General features: G+C 50.2%; 1 protein-coding gene across 4 annotated transcripts in view; it reads left to right on the plus strand.

The window, feature by feature from the left end:
- The window catches only part of LOC119437131 (formin-binding protein 1-like), a 260,696-nt gene that overhangs the window by 105,202 nt on the left and 138,803 nt on the right, over window positions 1–16,691 (plus strand). The gene's annotated exons all lie outside the window — the stretch shown is intronic.

The following is a 16,691-nucleotide window of genomic DNA, read 5'->3' on the forward strand; positions in this document are numbered from 1 at the left end:
TTATACTTTCCCAAAGCTGCACAATTTGTCGTGCTGCAACAGTATACCAGGTAACATTCCTCATTCTCTGCCTGGCCTTGTTCCAATAAAGACTGTGCTATATATGGCTCGACTCCAAAAAACATAATAAGAATTGTGCCTGCATTGACATATTTCAGAGTTCGTTTCCTATGTATTGTATATATGTAGATAATCATGTTGTATGATTAACTGCAGTTTCCGCTTCCTTGTTTTCTTTTCCCTTATATGTTTCTCTATCTCGCATTGTTTTGTCTTCCACATTTGTGTTCTCTGTACATTTTGTCTCGCATATTGCTTTTTAAGTGCACCAGTCAGAGGCCCTCTAGCTGTTTCAGGGCCCTATAATAAACATTTGATTGATTGGTTATTGTTACTGTAATATGAAATTGATCTTTAAATATGTACTAGTATATTAGTTTAGTTCAGTAGCTTTTGTGCAATATTATTATAGTGTGACAGTTTTTTAAAGCATCCATTAAGTGTAATAAAACGCTGTTTGCTTGATCATATGCATTGTGCCATTAATTTCTTCTGGGGTTTAATAATGGTTGGCTGCCATGTCCAGTGTTGTGCAATATATGGCACAGCAATTTTTACATGCCTTACGTAACAAATTGAATGCCTTTCTCATTCGAAACATCATTGTAGGCTGAAAACAATAAACAAACTGGTATTTCTTTCCGTTTTTTTTTTTTTTGTGGGGACTTGAAGTGTATAAATTTTTAAAATAACCTGTTTACATATATTTTTTTAATATTGTTACGCGAACGAAGGATTGAGTACTGGAGACTATTTACAAAATATATTTACACAGGATAGCTGCAGCGCTGGCCAGTTCAGCCGACAGCTCGAGAGCCAAACGCAATTCGTCTTCTTCGTCTGGGCGCCCGCGCGCATCGTCCATAAGAAACACGCAATATGCATGTATCATTATCCCCGGCGGCAGAAGCACCGTCCCGGTGCATCTAAATGTCAGAGGGTACAGGAGGGTAATATGGTTTTAGGCGTGCGACATGCACAACGTCAGTGGAAGTCGGGGCAGATGGGGCACTGGTACTGACTGGGGCGATTTCATACGTAACTGGAGTCACGGCACGCAGCACTCGATATGGGCCTGTGTACCGAGACAGGAGTTTTTCAGACAGGCCAACGTGACGAGTCGGTGACCACAGGAGTACCAGAGATCCAGGCGAAAAGTGAACGTCTCTGTGATGTCGATCGTACAAACGCCGCTGGTTCGCTTGGGAGGTCAGGAGGCGAGCGCGGGCAATTTCGCGAGCTTGGGCAGCCCTGGTGATGGCGTCAAGTGCATATTCGCTGGTCTCTGCTGCGGCGGTTGGAAGGGATGTGTCCAGTGGCAATGTGGGTTCTCGGCCAAACAACAGAAAGAACGGGGAATAGCCGGCAGTGTCGTGGCGCGAAGAGTTATATGCAAATGTGACATACGGTAGGACGAGGTCCCAATCAGTATGGTCAGACGAGACATACTTTGCAAGCATGTCTGTCAGGGTTCGATTGAGACGCTCCGTGAGACCATTGGTCTGTGGATGGTAAGACGTAGTCAGCTTGTGCCTGGTTGAGCAGGACTGCAGTATGTCGGCGATGACTTTTGAAAGGAATGTCCGACCACGGTCAGTGAGCAGTTGGTGTGGAGCTCCATGCTGCAGAATCACGTCGCGTAAAAGAAAATCGGCGACATCTGTGGCACAGCTTGTTGGAAGCGCTCTGGTGATGGCGTAGCGCGTGGCGTAATCTGTCGCCACAGCGACCCACTTGTTGCCAGACGTTGATAGAGGGAAAGGGCCAAGTAAGTCCAAGCCAACGCGAAAGAACGGCTCCAAAGGAATGTCGAGCGGTTGAAGGCACCCGGCAGGGAGCGTCGATGGTGTTTTCCGCCGCTGGCATTTATCACACGCCGCAACGTATTTCCGTACGGAGCGGGCGAGGCCTGGCCAAAAGAAGCGTCGGCGAATCCGGTCGTAGGTGCGGGAGACGCCGAGGTGACCTGCCGTTGGAAAGTCATGAAGTTCCTGGAGAACAGCTGACCGGAGGTGCCGAGGAATGACGAGGAGTAGGGCAGGACCGTCGGGGCGGACGTTGTGGCGGTATAATACACCATCCCGGAGAACAAACAAATGAAGGGACGAATCAGAAGGCGAAGATTCCAAACGATCAATGATGGCGCGCAAGGAGGCATCACGGCGTTGCTCGTCGGCGACTTGTGGCAGCCGAGAAACCGAGAAAACGCAAGCGTCAGCATCGGTGTCAGGGTCGGCGGGTGGTTCGTCCACTGGATAGCGTGATAAGCAGTCGGCGTCTTGATGTATTTACAAAATATATTTACACAGGATAGCTGCAGCGCTGGCCAGTTCAGCCGACAGCTCGAGAGCCAAACGCAATTCGTCTTCTTCGTCTGGGCGCCCGCGCGCATCGTCCATAAGAAACACGCAATATGCATGTATCAATATTATGCAAATGAGCTGCCCATACATTTGAATAAGTGCTTCAAGAGTACGAATAAGTGCTGCAAGGCCTCCCGATGCGGTGTTGATGCTTCAAAACAACCTAGAAAAATTAAAGTTCCATGGGAAAGATTAGACAAACAAGAATCAGGAGACAAGCTACGAAACTGGTAAATTTTGGCTGTTCGAAATGTCTCTTTGTGAGTGCCACAAGTGTTTCAATTATTTATTTATTTTTTTTGCTAATTTTCTCAGAACCCACTTACGCGTTTCATTCATGCACCAACAAGCACAATTATATTTATAATACAGATTTTTCACTGATACTTTGCGTAGTTCCTACGTAGTTCTTAGGTAATTCTTACATAGTTGGCTGTGCAACGAACTACAAAAAAAAAAAAAAGAGAGATCGTACGAGAGCTATTGATGTGACATGCCATGCTCGTGCAGGTGTTTGCAAAGTGATCTTGCAGACGACAACGCGAACGCAATCGCTGATGTCGATAGCTTGTGCAGTTATGTTCAAGGAAACCGTTGTGGCCGGCGTACATTCATTCATAAAACGTGTTTTTTTATATCTAAAATAGCATACAGATCACTGACTTATTGTTTCAAGCTCAGTTTACAGAAGGCTGTTTTAGGCCGCACTTGGACGGTTGAAGACAAAATGGTCAAGCAACAGTGCACCGCAGCCGAGAAGCGAGCGCCGGCACGCGTCAGAGCTAGTATCCTGTGGTTGCGCGCCCTTTTCCTCCAGCCGACGCGAAGCGGCGCGTTCGCTTGTCGGCGCGCGCGGCAGCGTGCCGACGCATGCCTGTGGTTGGGGCTTTAGAGGGGGAAATACTTGAAACGCCGGCGTATTTCGCCGCGCAGTGTTTGTTGGTAAGTCATCGGGACACTTGAGATTTATCGTTCGATAGTGCCCGGCACTTCATGTAATCCTCCTGAAGTGGTGGAATGCCAGCATATATGTGCCTCCAGTGCTTGAGGATCCAAGTGCACACGTTCATATACATGTATATTACGCGTGACGGAAAGCGGTAATGGTATGCGCTCTCCTGCGGAAAAATGAGCCTCTATGTACTTACTGTATACTGGGCGCCGCCCGCTGTTCGGGCTGCAACAAAAGGGTTTGCTACGACAACGTCCACACACGCACACATGGGCGCGTGCTCTGGCGATATGGAAACAACCTGTCGGCTGCATCTGTAACGAGCCTGACGCTTTGTTATGCCCGTCTCTGTTGCGCAATTCGAAAAAAGCCGTGGCGCAACCCGGAGGTTGGAGATGTTGACAGGTCCTGCATTTGCCGGTCTGGCTCGTTGGTCTTGAAGCAGCCTTTAACGCAAATGACCGCTTTTTTTACCCCTCCCTCCCAGAAAGGGCTGGCTCGCGCATGGGTGTGTCGTTCAAGGCCTCGAGAATCTAGCAGGCTTCTCCGTCTTGTCTTCGAAGCGTCCTCGCGTGAAAGGGATGCAAATTGCCGTTTAGCGTTCTTGCTTCGTTTTGCTTCTGCGTCGCGCGCGACGTTCCTGGAGCCTTGCCAACGCCACCTTGGTTAGGCTTTATCGCATGCTAGGCACCGGTATAGTTATTTAAAAAATGCATATAACGTGCTCTGTGAAGGATGCATTATTAACACGTTTCAATGTATTCTATAGAGAAAGGTCAAAATAATACAGGAATGCCCCCAAGACTATATATATATATATATATATATATATATATATATATATATATATATATATATATATATATATATACAGGGTGTTTCATTTTAGCTGCACCAAATCTTTAAAAATAGCCTGTGGCAGATAGCACAATTATACTCCTTGATCTAAACTACGCGGTGAGGCGGCCATTACTTCCACGAGAAATCAAAACGCCTAATTGAGTAATTAGCATAATTACGCTAATTAACTTTTTAATTTATGATTTTACGGCACATCTTTCAATCTACGAATTATAGCCGCTGAGTTCGCAAGGCGTATCCGCTAGGAACGAATTCTCAGGACTGAACCAGTTTCGAGATATCAATTTTTAACGTGTCCGACGAAATGTATGGGCGCTCCAGTTAACTTTTTGAGGAAAACGCTGTTTTATGCATTGAAGCACAAAGTTAACTGGAACGCCCACGCATTTCGTCGGACACGTTAAAAATTGATATCTCGAAACTGGTTCAGTCCTGAGAATTCGTTCCTAGCGGATACGCCTTGCGAACTCAGCGGCTATAATTCGTAGATTACGTTCGCGTAGTCTGTGCTGCCTCCTGTATCCAATGAAACTTTTCCCGCAAGATCGGAAATGGGTAATTGCAGGCCATGGTCAGGCAAAGGGTATATCCCATCTGCTGTGCCGCACAGTTAGTGATCATCCTCGAACTGTTTTCTGAATGTACCGGCAAAAGTTCGGGCTTGCTACGCGACATCGTTACGTGACACTTGGCAGTTTAATGCCGTCAAAGTGCATTCATCGGCGCCGAGCAACAAATAAAATGATTAATTCAGTTCCCGCGGGCTACAAACGGTGTCACGCTCCCTGATATACGTGGAACCGAACAAGCACGGACGGTTAGAGTTAGTCTCGTCACCCGTTTACGGTGAGTTTCATATATGAAGCACGTACTAAAAGCTTCAGTATACCCAAAGTGCGTATTTACTGGCGATTGACTACGAACAGTGGATGCTTCAGTCTTGTAGCTCTTTGACCTCTTGTTTCTCGCTTCTTGTGGAGATCGCCTTGTGCTATACATCTTGTCATTCTTTTGAATGTTTTCAATTGTACTGCAAGGTCTGTAAACAGGCGTAATAAATAATTTCCCTAACTAGAATTTAAAAAGCACCACCGAGCGATTTTTTAAAACTTTTTTTTCTAAACTAACATCCATGTTTCTTCGCTTACCGATTTGTTCCCGTTCTAAAAGTGATTTGCTTAAAGGTTGTGTAGTGCATACAGTGCGCATGAATTTTAATTCAAGTCGGCTGTGGATCTGTTTGTGAGAAATATCATCCACCTTCCTTCAGCTGCTAACGCTGACTCGATATCACTCTGCGGTATTGGCCCTCACGATTTCTAGAAGTCTGCCGGATTCGCTTTCGTGTCGCGTCTAGGAGTGGCAGATATCCGCCTCAAGTTGCTCCAGAGCTTGAGCGATGTGTGCGGCGTTCCCCGTTGTCATTCGCTGCAAGCACTTTAGAACGTTGGCTACTTGCCAGAATTGGTAGCTTCAGCCTCTTGGACACTTTTTGATGTGTGCAGTACATACGACAGCGAAAGTGAGACACCCTCCGTCCCATCTTGAACTGCATTTTTTTTTTTTTTTTTCGTCTGACACCGCTGTTGTTCTTTTAGCTCGGTGCAGTTCAGTTCAACCGGATCCAATAACGCCCGATGCGAAAATGCTGTTGAAAACGCGAGGACGGTTTCGTTGATTTTCGCCGTCAGGCGTGGCATTCTTGTGGTCGTACAGGCCCGACAGTCGATGCACCAGCGAATCTAGCTGCGAAGCATGGCACGCGCCACCGTTCCTCGGCGGAAGGTGGTGGGTGGGCTGTGTTGGTAGGGGGAGGCGTCATTGCGCCCTCGGAAAAGGGGGCCGCGCAGTCGCACCGGTTGGCCACGTGCTGGGTCGTCGATAAAAGAGAGTGCCCCTGCCCGTTGTCTTTGCCGTTGCCTAACGCCTTCGGCCCGCCGCCGCGTTTGTTGTTGAAAGGTCCCTCGCCGCTGGCGAGGCGTCATTCATTTGCAACGAGCTTGCCGGGCTTATAAGATGCGCTCATCTGCCGCCCTAGCTGCGCAACCGACCCGGTGCTGGATCACAAAAAAAAAAAAAAAAAAGAAAGAAAGAAAGAAAGAAAGAAAGAAACACGCCGGACGCGTCTCGCAGCCGCGGCTGCTGCACCGACGCTTGCCCATTCGCGTGCATACTGCAAGCGACGGAATGAGGGAAGCCTGAGGGGGGGCATTGTGGCGCGGCGCGAAAACACCGCGAGCGGTGGTGCGCGGCTGCCGTCGGCCGCGTTTTGATAATAGACGTAGGCTAGCGCGCCAGGCGCTTTGATGAGGGAGTCGTGCACGCGAGCCGCACAAAGCGCCAGTGAAAGCGATACGCCCCCCCCCATTTTTTTTTTTTCCCCTCCGTGAATTACTTTCATCACTCGAGTTCGAGACCTGCAGGTGTCGGAAGGGTACTCGAGCGCGGCTTTAATGTGTGAACATAACGCGCGGTACTTGCTCTCAAACCCTAGCGCCTAGCTTCTTTTTCTCTCTTCGTATAGCGCACCCGATCGCAACGAATTGTCGTACGTGCACTTAAAATTCTGATTTGCGTCGGTGGGTTGTCAAGTCACACGGGCGAGTTGATAGAACGTTGCTTTCGAAGCGTATTTTCGTTCATTTGGCGGGTGTAGAGGATGGCTGTGTGAGCGGAGAAAAAGAAGCCCGAACTTGGCTTCTGTAAATTTTGCCCTGCAACTGCAGCCCCCGGTACGTCAGTATGACGTCAGTGATTTGAAATATTTTTCGGATATTATAGCGCTGGAAGGACTCTGGAAACTTCCTAGCTTGATTGAGTCTTAGCTTTCTTTAGGATGCAGTGCCGTCCTTTTTAGGTAAACATTTAACTAGGCCCGAGCGGACACTGCCGCATACATCAAGTCACGCGGAAGCTGGTGCGAGAACTCGGGAAGTGTCGTCGCCACCTGCGTTTTTTTTTTTAATCCCCCCCCCCCTTTTTTTTTTTTTCATCCGCTTTTCAACGGCAAGAGTGACATTTTCGCTATTGTAGAAGCGCTATTTACTAATGCAACTTAAGATTACTCATTACTGTTCCTTTCAAATGCGCGATGTTATTTACTATTTCTGGAAGTAGTAAGTTTGCTGCGAGCATAAAGTGCGGAGATTCTGCCTTATAATTTCAATTCAGCGCCGACGGCAGTCCCTTATTTCCTCACCGTTGGGTGCTTTCGTGCTGCTGTCTCAAAAAACAAGACAACAAATGGCAGTACCAGACACCACATGCATTGACACTTAATGCTCATTCAGTAGTTTCCTCGCTGCGAAAAATGTATCTGTTTGCGGCATATGCCGAAACAGTGACTAGCCGAGCCATGAGCGCGTAGTTTGTGGTTGGGGCAAGTCGGTGAGCGCTCACGTTTCCCCGCTGGCCGCATGTGGCACAGGCGGCTGGCGTTTCTGTTCAAAGTCCCGGAAACACTTGCCGTTGCACGTGGTGGCCATGCGCTCTTTCTGCGAGGAATGTGTCCCTTCGCCCGGGGGTCGACCTCAGCAGATACGTACACGCACGCGCGCGCGCACACACCAGGCAAAGGTGGCTCGGGGAATGTTAGCGTTGTGCAAGACCGGTGGTGTGCCCCCTCCTCTTACCGGTTGTTACACTCGCCCGACGACGAGCCTAGCGGACGGTGGTGGCCTAGCGGCTTGCGGCCGGTCAAGGTTGTTAGCCGATGCACGCGGAAAAACGACGCCGCGTCGTCTTCCTTGCCGAACGTCTTCGCCGCACTTACGAGTTTGCCCCACCGATGGCGCCACCGGTAACGGTGCACGTGCGTTTTTCTCGGACCCCGTTCTCTTATTCGCATCGAGCGCGGCTGTACTTGGGATCCCGTTCTTATTGGCTTTGTGCGCGGCTGTAATTTGTTCGAGTTTGCGCTCGCTGGGATTTCGTCCTGTGTTGACCGCATCTCGAGAGAAAACGCGACAATGCACGAAACGCTCGTGCGCCGTTCATCGGGTTGGGTGCACGTTGAAGAATTGTTATTATAATTCGGTGTGAAAACTTATACGCACATGAAAGAGAGAGAACGAAAATAAGGGGGAGCCTGCCTGGCAACTGGGGGCCACCGGACGGGGCACAACGCCTGCCTGCTTTTCGGGAAGGATGGTTACGGAACGGAGAATCGTGATTTACGCGCGCGAGGCCCCAGTATTTAATTCTCAGATGCGATATTTTTTTTTTTTCGGCCACAAAAATGTCCTTAAACGAATACATTCTCTATAACGTATAGGCGGCCATTCTCCGCATTTTTAACCGTAGATGCTGGGTATACCGCGTGGCGCCCAAGGTCAGCGGTTTGCGAGAGGATGTTTGTTCGCGAGCGCTGCTAGCTCACGCGCCGCGGTCCCGGCGTGATCAGATGCATCCGCTCATTGGGGCCGTCTACATTCCGAGCTGCGAACGCGCGCTCCCTGCGGCTCGCCTAATAAAAGCAAAATAATGCCACGCCTAGACCAAAAGAAGTTGGAAATCGATATGAAAACGGCTTCCAGGCGGGCTTCATCCTCTACTGGCGTGTATAGGTACGCGGAGGATTCCGCGTGTATGATTCAAGGACCTAAGTGTCGGATAGCCGGTGACGCGTCACTTGAGGAATGTAGACCGTGAATGACGGAGACGGAAGATCGCTTTCTCTGCAGTACGCGTTGACACGAAGCTTCTCTCTTTTGTTTCTTTTTTTCACCTGCTGCGATCGTCTTCGTTCACATTCCAAACGAAAACGTGCAAACAACTCGGTTGAAATGTCCGCCGAATGTATGACTCCATGGTGGGATTCTCATCTGTGGTCGAACGGCGTTTGTTGTAATTTGAAGTGAGCCGTTATGTGCGGCAGCTGCTCGCCTTGGCTAAAGAGGAACTTGGTACGAGTATAGAATACCGTTTCGCGTTTTCTCCACTAAGGAAATCGGTGATTAGTCACCGCGTTACGCGGCGGCCCATATTTGCAGGACAGACATATGCAACGATGGAGAACAAACCATAGTATAGTGTTTGCTACGTTGCCATAAGTCGGCCCATGTAAGCGCTCAAGGAATAGAAGCAGCCACCGTTGTATATCTCGCGCTGCTTTCTCAGCATTTGCTATAACGCTGCAGTGACTGCCTGCCAAATCGTGTGTCTCTCTCTGCTTATGCGCGCCGTCAAAACACTGGGGTGCGCGAATGGCGCATAATCCTTGCGGCGTTGTTCTACTCGGCCACGGACACGATTCCCATGGGCTGTCAGCGATGGCGCGCGAATTTGGCTCGTTCCCATGTGTGTGCGTGTGTGAACGTTTCGCCATTGTTTTCTCCTCGGCGCACACTTTCGGTCGGTGTTCGACGGCCTCTGCGGCTCCGTGGCCCGCTGGCACGATCCTGGCGTCAAGGCCGCGGCCGACCCGCGGGCTGCAATTATGTGGTCTGCCGTGCACGCCCGCCTGTCGGAAGCCTCGCGTGTATACCGCTGGTATTCTAGCGTTGTTTTGTCTTTTCGGGCGTCTATGCTGCTGGGCAGAGGCGTTTCATTTCGCTTCGTCTCGCTTACAACATTTCTGCAACTTCTTGCTGTCATCTGTCTTTTTCTCCGTTTGCGTTGCTTGTATACGTACAGTCATTCAGGAAACTGGCTGCATAGCTCTCGGGTTCTTTGGACTTGGCGGCGACGCATTCGAAATCGAAGCGAACGGCTTGGTTGAGTCCTTGCGTGTGTCCTAGGACTCGGCTGGTGCGCGCGTTGCTGTAAGGAAGTATATAATGTAACCAAAACTGTCGCTCTTCTTGCGCTTGTCACACGTGAACTGAAAGAACGAGCGATGTGGTTGTCGCCAGTGGTTAACGGTAAGACTGTCGCGGCGCGCTGCCCGTGTCGTGAGCCTGCCTCTCCTCCTGTATGTACTACAGGCAGTTCCAACTGCGCTGTATATATAGCTGTGCCTCGCGTGCGCCTTCCGGTCCCCGTTAATGGCACGACGAATGACCGAGCCAGTCAGGCCGTGTGTATACTGTCTGCAGTCTGTTACGCTGTATAGCAAACTTGTCTGGAGCGCCGGTCGTTCATTCTGAAGCCCTTTTCGGGGTCTCCCTCCACTGCCAGTCAGCTATTAGTTATCTGCTGTTTTTGTGAGAACCTGTAAACCCGCGCGCTCTCTGCGAGGAAAGGCTCTAGTAATGACGGGTGTTGACTGCATTGGTTTTTTGGGGCGTGCGAACGGAGTCTCGAGACGTGTTCGCGAGCAGGTAAAGTAAATACAGGGTGGAGCAGAGCGGTGAGAATGAGGGGATATACGTTACAGTAGCATTCGGCTCGGTGGTATAGTAGATTGGTGTGTTTCAGACGCGCAGCGTGTCGAGCAGCGCCGCGAACTCTCATTTTGGCGTCGCGTCTGTGTACTTCGAGTTACAGATGCGCAGAGTCTTCGCAGGTCTGTATATATCTCATTACTTCTTGGAGGCACCTCTCTACGCCGAGCGCCGTTTCAGTGCTCTCTTTCGTATTAAGAATGTCGTAAGACGTGCTGCGGGCGGGGGGGGGGGGGGGGCTGATACGATCAGCAGCCGCGCTTGCGTGTGCACTTGCTCTATTTAAAGCTCCACCGTGAAGCTATAGCTACGGTGTTATTTTCCAACCTTTCTTTACTTTTATTTATTTATTTTTTGTCCCCCCTAACTTGTAAGGGGAAGCAGTGGCGGTGCAGCGGTTGGGCGGAGTTGATCTCTCAATTAGCTCGTTCGTCTTGTACCGCGAGACCGCTGTCAGAACGTAATATCATGAGCTGTATAATTACTTTGGGGACCACATTGTCGGCGCTCGACGATCTACGTTATGGCGTTTGCACAGTGTCGGGCCCCTTATCGACAGATTTTTCATTTCTCGTAGCGGGAAATGCAATTGCCCTCCATGTGGATGTTGTTATCTCAACCGCTGGCGTTCTGTTCTCGGCGTGTGAAGATGTTCGGCGGAGCTAATAACTGCGGTCACTTATCTTTTTTGTATACAAACAGCACTTCACTTCGATTGTTTTCATCAGTTCCGCGGTTTGTCATTCATCATTTGAACAAAGTCATCATGGTTCGGGGGTCATAGTGGGTGGGAAATTTTGCCCGCCTGTCCATGGCGAAATTTCCCCACCCACGTATAGAGCGAAACATTCCCGGCCTCCCTCCTTCCGCATATATCCTGCCTCCTGCGTCGACAATTATTCATGCGGTGAGCTTTTTAAAAAAATGTTTTGCGTGAATTGAACGTGAATGGAAACCACGCGGCGTGTCCTGGGTTTGCGAAAAGCGTCGTATTTGTAGCGGACTTGACTGCGTGAGAAGGCGTGTGCATGATTATAGTAGGCATGGCTCTTGACGGCTCTGCCTGCCAATCATCCGAGGGTGCACTTGTTGTTGGAACCTGTACGGAGATGCAGGTCGGCGCACCCTGTTTTGTTTAGACGATAGACTTCACTAAATTTATTGGGGCCGTACTGGCTTTTGCTTTGGTGTACGTTATTTGTGCCAAGTATATAGCGTAGAAGTATTTTTTCACCCTCTCTCAGTTGCGCCGAAACTTCACACAACATGGCTTTTCTATTTATGACACCGAAACCATGCTTTCAGCATGAGGAAACCATCCAGTGTAGATTTATACACACACTCCTATACGCGAATGTCAAGATGGCATTCTGCGTCCACTTGCGCGTCGCTCAGAGCACCGCTGTTTCCGAGGAGCGCTCTCGAAAGCCCATGGTATATAGTTCTTTTCCGACCTGCGTTTTTTGGAAGCGGGCGTGAGAAGGGTATTATTTGCTCCTGAAGCTTTCTAGGACTGCAGCCGACGTCATTCAAACGTGTCCAATAGCGCCTACCTTAGCAATCGCTTCGACCCGCCGTTTTGTACATGACGGTCCATCGATAAACTGTGGAGAGCTGTGGAAGCACGCGCGACCTTGAAATCGCACAGCATTGTTGCCCCGTTTGTCGCATGTATGTGCTCAAATGTCTTGACTCGCCGAGTAGCGCCACCGAAAACACGGAACGCGGTCATCACGTCTTTTATGCATGCAGCCTTGTCCAGTATCGGAATGAACACCTTTGGTGTTTATCTGAGTAAGAACTCGAATCCCGAAGATCACCTGTGGGTATACTTGAATATCTGTATATGTGTATATGTATTGGCGGTATATGTGGATAATTAACATGCTGCGTCGTCGGCGTAAGCGTTCAGGCATTTCCTGGCTCTTTAGCCACGTGTCTCATCTCCTATCGGGCTTGACAGTTCATTGTAAATACATGGCGGAAAAGAAGGGGAACAAAGTGCACATTGGTTCTTGCAAGGCGCGAGACGGGGCCTCGCCTCCCCCGAGCCGCCGCCCTCGTGTCCCAAGCGTGTCAGTCCCGTTGCGTAATGCCGTGATCCGCATCGGCGCCGTTGGCCTCAATGTGGCTCGCACGTGGGCCTACTTTTATCCGGACGGGGACCCCCTGTTATTGACCCGTTGCCTGTGCTCTCTCTGTATACGCTGTTGCATGCTGCTTTTCTTTCTTTCTTTCTTTCTTTCTTTCTTTCTTTCTTTCTTTCTTTCTTTCTTTCTATTTTTGAAGAGGGGGAGCCTTAAGTGCGAAGGCGCTCGACCGGGGCTGTCGTACGGCTTCTGTTTCTGTCTTACTTCCTCCTTCAATTGCTTTACTTAATGTGCTAGCGCTGCCCTAGCTCGCCGTATTTGTGACTTTTCTTATTCTTTCTTGCAGAGCGTCTGTCCTTCCTCTTTATCGCGGTCTTCCCTGTGCACAGCTGTTGCGTCACAGTGGGGCGCTGTTATCGTTCAACTGCAGCTTAAAAGTGTGTAGGCCGCTGTATGGTGCCGTGCTGATGCAGGAACATCACCTATAGCGCGTCGGGGCTTGGAAGGAAAGCGCAAAATGACGCACGAACAAGGGATGTGTTTTTCACGTCTACACTTAACAAAGAGAAAGAAAAGAAATAGAAACGTATTACTATGAACGGTGCACGAGCTTTTTTTTTTTTTTTTTTTCATTCCGCCTCCATCGGAATGTGGCCGCCACGGCCGGGGTACGAACCCGCGACCTTCGTACTCAGCAACGCCATAGCCAACGAGCTATACCGCGGGGGGTAAAAAGCAGCTCCGAATCCGAGTGAACAGTTGCGAGTGCGAGCAAATTTGCGGGCTCGATCTGCGTCAAGCTTCGGCGTAATGCACGAAGTACTGCGTGAAGAATAAGGACACACGCCCGGCTAATTTCATTATAGAGTGTGAAAAGATGATAAGCAGTAATTATTTTTCCATCACTAAATTTAACCGCTCTTATTTGTTTACTGAAATGTATTTACAGGCTGTATGGAACCCATTCCTTTCGGTCTAGGCTGTAATCACTAAACTGATACTCTGTACGATGCAACGGTATAGTCTGCGCCGTAACCACTTGCTGGTCGGACAGTGAGACTCAGTTGGTCGTATGTAGGAACAGTTGTCCTAGGCTCTAACTTGAGAAAAGCAGAAGAGTAAGGCGTTGTTTACTTCCGTGTTTACCATTGTGTGTTCCGCAAACTCTGCATTTGACTGTGTAAATATTTTCGCTACAATACACCTCCCAAGTTTGTCACCTCCTACCTGCCTCCCGCCTCATCAGTACCGATGATCACCTTGAAGAGGCTTGATCAACTTCGAGGAGAGAGAACTTTACTCCTGTTTTGCGTGGTCTTGGCTATAGGTATGCATGTGTATGTATGTACATATCGCACGCGCCGACGCAAGGCGCGCCACGCAGCTTTCCCTGCCCGTCGCCCTCGGCGGCGTGGTGGCCTTGATGCGTTTCAAAGCGACCGCGTGTGATGCTCGCGCGCGCCCCCGCGTCTCTATTTGCATGCATGCCCGAGAACAGCGTTCCCTCTATAGAGTCGCCCTGCCCGCATCGTAACGCGCGTTTGCCTCGATCTCCGCGCCTGGAATGCAGTGTCGCCACAGCTACAGATTTTTTTTTTCTTTGTCTTCCATAAGAACGATAGCGCAAGTCTACTATTTATTCGAAATTTACAATTTTCTACTACTGTCTACGACTCTACGAGATCTGCTGTTTTTCACTAGAGAACTGCTAAAGCGCGATCAGCTTTTATTGCGCACAAGGACCAGAGACCCCCACTGTATACGGCGTGCAGCTTCGGGACGTTAAACCCGACAATTTAATTTTCCGAAAAAAAAAAAAAAAAAAAAAAGGCGCAGAGGCTCGTTTCACTGTTTCTTTTCAATGAGAGCACATCAGCGCTGCCGATTGGTGACAGTACTGGTCGGGAGACATTTTTTGGACCTATAGGCGAGTGTAGCGGTCTTTGTTTTTATTTTTGCTGCCTTTGTGCATCATGGACGGAATCTCCGCTGTTCTGGTGCTGCTGTATAATGCGTACTTGCCATTAAGTAATACCCGAAGGATCCGAGCACGTCCATCCACTCGTCTGTTTCCTTTTTTTGAACTTTGTGGCCGCGGTTTCTCGGTGGCGCCACCTTCTCGGGTCCCTATATAAGCTCTCGCCGAGTGCTCAATGCGATTTCTGTTCCGCTCCTTTGGACGGAGTGCACGTCTGCACATTCTCAATTGCAATTGGGGTTTTGTCTCGATGGCCGCGCGGTGCGCGTGGGGACGTGGCCGTCGCTGTCCACACGTTCGTATCGTCGAAGTTCCTCGTCGCCGACGGCCATTCTCGTGGCGGCCCGCGTGCACCTGTCCGTATAGTATATATTGCGCCGTGAGAAGTCGCTCGCGTGTCCCGGGAATGCGGTGGCAATTATATACTACACACTGTCGAACGAGCGAGCATCGACGGGGCGACGCGCTGCTGCATAGCGGCCACCGAGAGCTTCCTTCCTGGGGTCGTGCAGCCATACACACGGGGCCCGCCTGTGTAACATATACCCGTCCAATACTCGTGCCTCCCGACGCGGTGCGCCCGCGGTCACGACCGCGTGGAGAAAACGGTGCGCACGTGCCCTTGCCGGAGTTCCTCGAGGGGGGGGCAGCCGGCGGCAGGTGTACGGGGGCGGGCTTCTTTCTTTTTCCCTCTATGCCAAGCGTTCGACCTGGCAGAGCCGAGCATCTGCGATGGCGGCGTGCACTGCGCGACTCTTGCGTGGCCGCGCCGTGACTGGACGATCGACCTGAAAGCCGCGAGGCAGGTGCCCGCGGGTTCTGTGCTGCCAGTCTGTGTGTGTGTGCGCGCGCGGTTATATAGGATAGGTCGGTGTGGCCGCAGCTGGCTGGCCGCGTGCGCCGTTGCCGTCCGCCCCTGTCTCGCCGTTGACAGCTGCCGGACTGGCGTTTCTCGCGTGCGCGGCTGCTGCTCCCGTTGTTTTTTTTGAGGTTGCCCGACGAGAGGGGTTTGCCCTTCGCGTCCTTTCGTTCGATCGTTCGGGCGTCGTCCCGTTCGGAGGGAACTATATGCGCTACATACTCCCAAAAACGTGTTTCGTTCGACCACAGCGACCCGAAAGCCGCGCGTTCCTTGTTGCGTCCTTCAAAACGGGAACTTCTGGGAACGTGTCAGCGCGGACTTGAGCTGCGGAAACATTTTTTTTTTTTTTTTTGATATCGCTTAGCGAAGACGGCGCTATATACCGTTTTCAGCGTTGTCCTCTTTATGAATTGCATTTGACGTATAGCGAACAAGGACGCTTCTGGGTCTCCGTTTCTGCTCGTTGCTTCGCGTTGCGGTCGTTTACGAGTGACGCCAACGCATCAGCGATAGGCGGTATACATTTTGGTGCGCGTTGACTCGAGTTACGTTTGCTCCCAATCGTTCGTATAGTTCCCTCTCGACCTTGCTTGACGGCAGCTATCGTGCCTCTTCTCTTCTTTTTCTAAGGTCGGCCCCCCTGGTGCTTTGTTTATCAAAGCACACGATACTTCAGCTCCCCGGAGTTGCTGTACGTATACTCTTTTGGTTCGGAAACCAGGAAGAGCTAGCAGGAAAAAAAAAAAAAAAAAACGATGCCTGTACTCGCACCACTGGGCGTGAGGTCTGCTCCGATGTCAATACTGTGTACCCCGCGAAGAACGACGAAAGAACAGCGTGAATAATGGGTCTATGCGCATTTCTGGAATGGTGGAACCCTCCTCTCCACTTTTTTCTCGAGAGAGTGTCTGCGGCCACGGCTCGCGTGTTGCAGCTCATATTGAGCGCGATGGTACGAGGGTACCGCCTTGAAATTGGCCACTTTGCGCGTGTTTTGTCCGAATTGAAGCAATGGTAATCTCCAGAGCCCCAATAAGCCGCACGTTGTTTACAAGCTGACGCAAAAAGAATAGATGACTTACGTTGACACTTCTTAATCGCTGTTCGCCGCTTTTAACAATTACCTTTGACTGCGGAGTCGTTGTAATTAAAAAAAATGATCCTTGAACGAAACACTCGCTACAGATATCGGAATTCCGCGT

The sequence above is a fragment of the Dermacentor silvarum genome, chromosome 1 (assembly GCF_013339745.2).
Source record: "Dermacentor silvarum isolate Dsil-2018 chromosome 1, BIME_Dsil_1.4, whole genome shotgun sequence".
NCBI lineage: Eukaryota > Metazoa > Arthropoda > Arachnida > Ixodida > Ixodidae > Dermacentor > Dermacentor silvarum.